Source organism: Pan paniscus, chromosome 8 (assembly GCF_029289425.2).
Source record: "Pan paniscus chromosome 8, NHGRI_mPanPan1-v2.0_pri, whole genome shotgun sequence".
NCBI lineage: Eukaryota > Metazoa > Chordata > Mammalia > Primates > Hominidae > Pan > Pan paniscus.
The window spans coordinates 85,888,684-85,895,108 of NC_073257.2; the positions used below are offsets into that span (position 1 = coordinate 85,888,684).

General features: G+C 46.2%; 1 long non-coding RNA gene across 1 annotated transcript; it reads right to left on the reverse strand.

The window, feature by feature from the left end:
- Nucleotides 1–5,213: 5,213 nt before the first annotated feature.
- LOC117974639 (uncharacterized) lies at nucleotides 5,214–6,215 on the reverse strand. The gene is made up of 2 exons (XR_004664718.3): nucleotides 6,081–6,215; nucleotides 5,214–5,461 (listed from the first exon to the last, which is right to left on the reverse strand). It is a non-coding gene; the product is annotated as an uncharacterized LOC117974639 (long non-coding RNA).
- Between the last annotated feature and the right edge of the window lie 210 nt (nucleotides 6,216–6,425).

Here is a 6,425-nt window from a genome sequence, read left to right on the forward strand (position 1 = left end):
CTCTTTGGGTCCGCACTGCCTTTATGAGCTATAACACTCATCGCGAAGGTCTGCAGCTTCATTCTTGAAGTCAGTGAGGCGAAGAACCCACCAATTCCGGACACAGAAGTGTCTTCATTTAAAAAAATTTTTTAAGTGCACTGAAAAAGCATCACATATTCTAGCCTCGTAATAATGCTCCCCTTTTGGAGATCCAGGAATCAGTGTGGGCTCTGCCCAGAGCTCAGAGATCTAGTAAAAAGACAGATAGTTCCTATATAAATAAAATTGGTCTCCTCATATAATCCTATGATAGATTTCTTTTTTTTTTTTTTTTTCTTTTTGGAGACAGAGTTTTCGCTCTTGCTGCCCAGGCTGGGTGATCTTGGCTCACTGCAACCTGCACCTCCCGGCTTCAAGTGATTCTCCTGCCTTAGTCTCCTGAGTAGCTAGGACTACAGGCACCCACCACTGCACCAGGCTAATTTTTGTATTTTCAGTAGAGACGGGGTTTCACCATGTTGGGCAGGATGGTCTTGATCTCCTGACCTCATAATCTGCCTGCCTCAGCCTCTCAAAGTGCTGGGATTTGGGATTACAGGCATGAGCCACCGTGCCTGGCTATCCTATGATAGATTTCTAAAATGTTATGTTTGATTTGGCATCCTTTTTTTTGTTTTTGGTTTTTTTTGTTTGTTTTTTTTTTTTTTGAGATGGAGACACACTCTGTCACTCAGCCTGGAGTGCAGTGGCACAATCTCGGCTCACTGAAACCTCTGCCTCCCGGGTTCAAGCAATTCTCTCACCTCAGCCTCCCAAATAGCCAGAATTACAGACATGTGCCACTACACCTGGCTAACTTTTGTATTTTTAGTAGAAAAGGGTTTTCACCATGTTGGCCAGGCTGGTTTTGAACTTCTGACCTCAGGTGATCCACCTGCTTCCACCTTCTAAAGTGCTGGGATTACAAGTTTGAGCCACTGCGCCTGGTGTGGTATGTGGTTTTACTGCATGTGACTAGTTTACATGCAACTAGCCATGCAAGTTCAGTAACCCAAGGCGGTCTATACCCTGTTCAACAAGAACCATCTACTGATGACACTTCTGGAAGTCTGGGCAATATCAACTTGCTGTAAGAGTTCCCAAATGCTCTCAATTATCATGTGATAACAAAGTTTTCAAACCAGTAAATTTTGAGTAGCCCTTTACTAGGAATAATCTTGAGTAAGTTAGTATTGCCCTCCACAACCACAATTTAAAAAATATCCGTATTGGTTTTCTCTTCAATTCAAGCATCATGTAAATATGTAATGTAGAAAATGAGGATTTCCCATATTCTCATAGAATCACAAAGATGATCACTGGTAATATGTGTGCTACATATATGATACCAGGTTTATTCTTTTTTTTTTTGTCTTTTTTTTTTTTTCTGTCACCCAGGCTAACATCCAGTGGCACGAACTTGGCTCATTGTATCCTCTGCCTCCCGGGTTCAAACAATTCTCCCACCTCAGCCTCCCAAGTACCTGGAATTACAGGCACCTGCCACCATGCCCACCCAGCTAATTTTTTTTGTATTTTCAGTAGAGACGAAGTTTCACTAAGTTGACCAAGTTGGTCTCGAACTCCTGACCTCTGGTGATTCGCCCACCTTGGCTTCCAAAAATGCTGGGATTAAAAGCATGAGCCACTATGCCTGGCCATTTTTTTGTACTCTTATACAATTATATACTTGCTTTATAAAAATGAACTTATTCTACATATATATGTCATTACATTATTAGGACATGTTCCCTAATGACATATTACATTTTCATCATTCTTTTTTAAAATATTTTTTTCCTGAGACAGCATCTCACTCTGTTGCCCAGACGGGAGTGCAGTGGCCTAATGACAGGTCACTGCAGCCTCAAGCTCCTCGGTTCAAGGGATCCTCCCATCTTGGCCTCCTGACTAACCCAGCTAAGTTTAAAAAAAATTTTTTTTTTTGGCCTGGCGCAGCAGCTCACGCCTATAATCTCAGCACTTTGGAAGGCCAAGGCAGGCAGATCACTTGGGGTCAGGAGTTTGAGACCATCCTGGCCAACATGGTAAAACTCCGTCTCTACTAAAAATACAAAAATTAGCTGGGCATGGTGGCAGGTGCCTGTAATCCCAGTTACTCGAGGGGCTGAGGCAGGAGAATCACTTGAGCCCAAGAGGTGGAGGGTGCAGTGAGTCGAGATCATGCCACTGAAATCCAGCCTGGGTGACAGAGCAAGACCCTGACTCAAAAATAAATAAATAATAACTTTTTTTTTTTTTTTTTGGGGGGGAAACAAGTCTCATTATGTTTTTGAACTCCTGGACTCAAGCAATCCTCCCATCTCAGTTCCCAAAGTGCTGGGATTACAGGTGTGAGGCACTATGCCCAGACATTTTCATCATTCTTTTTTTTTGAGATGGAGTTTTGCACTTGTTGCCCAGGCTAGAGTGTTACGTCACGATCCCGGCTCACTGCAACATCCGCCTCCCAGGTTCAAGTGACTCTCCGCCTCAGCCTCCCGAGTAGCTGGGATTACAGGCATGAGCCACCACGCTCGGCTAATTTTGTATTTTTAGAAGACATAGGGTTTCTCCATGTTGGTCAGGCTGGTCTCAAACTCCCGACCTCAGGTTATCTGCCCACCTCGGCCTACCAAAGTGCTGGGATTACAGGCGTGAGCCACCGTGCCCAACCCATTTTCATCATTCCTAGTAGCCATGGAGCATTCCCTTTAATCAACTGTATATGCAATTTTTTTTTCCGGGGGCAAGGGGCTCATATTCACACAGATGGGAGTCCAGTTGGTGAGAAGGTGGCAGGCGGCACAGCCACCTTATACAGCATGCCATACTGGTCCACTGTCAGACCGGTGATGGCCACAGCTCCATCACCCCGAGGCTGACTCTGGCTCCTGCCTGGCTCTGCCCAGCCACCACAACCCCTGGGGACCATTCAGAGGCATCACTGGAGGGTGTGTGGTTAGTGGAGCAGCTGGTTGTGGGGAGGTCTCGTTTCTTTGGTGGAAGGCATTCCTGACTCCTCTCATGAACAGGTTTCATATTGCTTTGTGGTGTTCCTGGAGCCTGGAAGGAGTTGGCTTGCTCCCTGGGGCATCAGGAGGGGCTTCTCGGTAGCTTCCCCGTACCCCTCTAGGCTTCTGGCTGGGGCGCCCACATCTGAGCTTCCAGCAGTGCTTCTGAGCAGCTGTAGTAAGCGTCCTCCCGGCTGGCTCGGGAGCTCACAGCGCTTCCCGGGATCCACTTGCTCGTCCTGGAGCCGCCGCAACTGCGGCCGTCCCATCCCTGGCCCTGGAGCTGCCCCATACCCCTTCCTTTTGAGAGTGAGACTCTCAAAAAACAAAAAAAAGAAAGAAACTATGAACTATGGTCCGGGCATGGTGGCTTATGCCTGTAATCCCAGCACTTTGGAAGGCCAAGGCGGGCAGATTGCTTGAGCCCAGGAGTTTGAGACCAGCCTGGGTAACATGGTGAAACCCCATCTCTACAAAAATACAAAACTTAGTTAGCTAAGAGTGGTGGCACATGCCTGTAGTCCCAGCTACTAGGGAGGCTGAGTGGGGAGGATCACTTGAGCCTGGGAGGCAGAGGGTGAAGTGAGCCAAGATCATGCTACTGCACTCCAGCCTGGGTGACAGAGACCTTGTCTCAAATAGAAAAAAAAAAAAGGTGGGGGGAGGGGGAAGAAAGAAACTGAATCTAGGATCTACCACTTATCAGGGGTGCAACCTTTTTTTTTAAGATGGAGTGTTGCCCTGTGTCCCAGGCTGGAGTGCAGTGGTGCAATCTTGGTTCACTGCAACCTCCGTCCCCTGGGTTCAAGCGATTCTCCTTCCTCAGCCTCCTGAGTAGTTGGGATTACAGGCATGTGCCACGACATCCAGCTAATTTTTGTATTTTTAGCAGAGACAGGGTTGGCCAGGCTGCTCTCAAACTCCTGACTTCAGGTGATCCGCCTGTCTCGGCCTCCCAAAGTGCTAGGATTACAGGCATGAGCCACCATGCCCGGCCCTAGTGGGTGCAACCTTAAGCAAGACAGAGGATATTTACTTTCCTATATCGATATGAGTCAAGTGGGATGAATCATGTGAAAATGCTTAGCAGAGGACCAGTTTAGGTCAGGTGCTCAACATATCTTAGTTGACTTTGGCAAATTATTCATCTAGACTAGTGGTTCTCAATCAGCAATGGAATCACCTGGAGGGCCTTAAACGATAGCTTGCTGGGCCCCACCTCCAGAATTTCTGGCTCTTATCTATGTAAAGTGGGTCTGAAATTTGCATTTCAAGCAAGTTTCCAGGTGTTACTGATACTGCTGATCTGAGGATCACACTTAACCACTGACTATAAACTGATAGGTCAGGTGTGGTGGCTTCACACCTGTAATCTCAGCAATTTGGAAGGCTAAGGTGGGAGGAATTTGAGACCACCCTGGGCAACACAGGGAGACCTCACCTCTACAAAAAATTAGCCAGATGTGGGGGCACATACCTGTAGCCCTAGCTATTCAACTACCCAGCTACTCCTACTGAGGTAGGAGGACCACTTGAGCCCAGCCTGAGCAACATAGCAAAATCGTCTCTAAAACAAAACAACAGGCTGGGCGCAGTGGCTCACACCTGTAATCCCAGCACTTTGGGAGGCCAAGGGGGGCGAATCACAACGTCAGGAGATCAAGACCATCCTGGCCAATATGGTGAAACCCTGTCTATACCAAACATACAAAGATTAGCTGGGGTGGTGGCGCATGCCTGTAATCCCAGCTACTCGGGAGTCTGAGGCATAAGAATCGCTTGAAACCAGGAGGCGGAAGTTGCAGTGAGCCAAGATTGGGCCACTGCACTCCAGCCTGGAGACAGAGCAAGACTCTGTCACAAAACAAAACAGAGGACAAGAACAATCTGCTTGTTTAGTAAAGCATGCTCAATGCCTAATATATAGTTTCCAGCACAGCCTAAAGTGCAAATTTTTCAGTGAATAAACCACTCTGTGCCTCAGAATAACTGATATTTACTGTCAATAATATGAGAACAAACACTTTTGTTCACTGCTCTATTTCCAGAACCAAGAACATGGCTTGGCACACAATGTCAGCGCTCAGTGGGTTCACCCTGCCTGCTGCCTTGACAGAGCTGATTTATCAAGACCAGGGAATTGCAATGGAGAAAGAGTAATTCACGCAGAGCCAGCTGTGTGGGAGACCAGAGTTTTATTATTACACAAATTAGTCTCCCTGAGCATTTGAGGATCAGAGTTCTTAAAGATAATTTGGCGAGTAGGAGCTTGGGAAGCGGGGAGTGCTGATTGGTCAGGCTGAAGACGGAATCACAGGGAGTCGAAGTGAGGTTTTCTTGCTGTTTTCTGTTCCTGGGTGTAATGGCAGAACTGATTGAGCCAGGTTACCGGTCTAGGTAGTCAGCTGATCCAATGAGTGCAGGGTCTGCAAAACATCTCAAGCACTAATCTTAGGTTTTACAATAGTGATGTTATTCCTAAAAGCAATTTGGGGAGGTTCAGACTCTTGGAGCGAGAGGCTGCATGTCCCCTAAGCTGTAATTTGTAATCTTGTAGCTAATTTGTTAGTCCTGTAAAGACAGACTGGTCCCCAGGCAAGAAGGGGGTCTTTTCGGGAAGGGGCTATTATCAATTTTGTTTCAGAGTCAAACCATAAACTGAATTCCTCCCCAAAGTTAGTTCCACCTACACCCAGGAATGAATAAGGACAGCTTAAAGGTTAGAAGCAAGATGGAGTCGGTTAAGTCTGATTTCTTCCACTATCATAATTTCCTCAGTTGTAATTTTGCAAAGGCAGTTTCAACAGCAGTGCTCGAAAAATTATAAAATCAACAAATAGTACTGAAAAGTTCAAATGAAGTCATATATGAAAAAGAAATCCTAGCATTGTTAGCTATAATTACTTAGCCATTAAATGGGGTACTAATAATTACTGCAGGAACTATAACTTTTCCAACAGAGCGCAGAGATCTTTTGGCTCTGATAAAGCTCTGCACCTAAACAAAGGCGCTGTATAAAAATGGTTAATAACAATTGACCCTTACTGAGTGCTTACTATGATGCCAAGCGGCCTATGTGGCCTAATTTCATCCTCTGGGCATTATTATTTCCATTTTACAAGCTGTAGAGCCAGACCTCAGACCCCCACATGCAGGTTGACAACAGTTGGTGCCCTTTACCACCACCACACGTTCCGCAAATCTCATAACCAGCAAACGCCATGGGTGAGAGCAACCTAGCCGACGGAAATCAACGGGGTCAGGGGTCACCAGGAAGTGACTACAAGACTCTAGCTCAGAGGTCACTAATACGTCACAGGCAGAGTGAAGGGGCATCACTAAAGATAGTTTGACAAATTCTTTTTAATCTCATTTCTGTTAGTGAGGCCA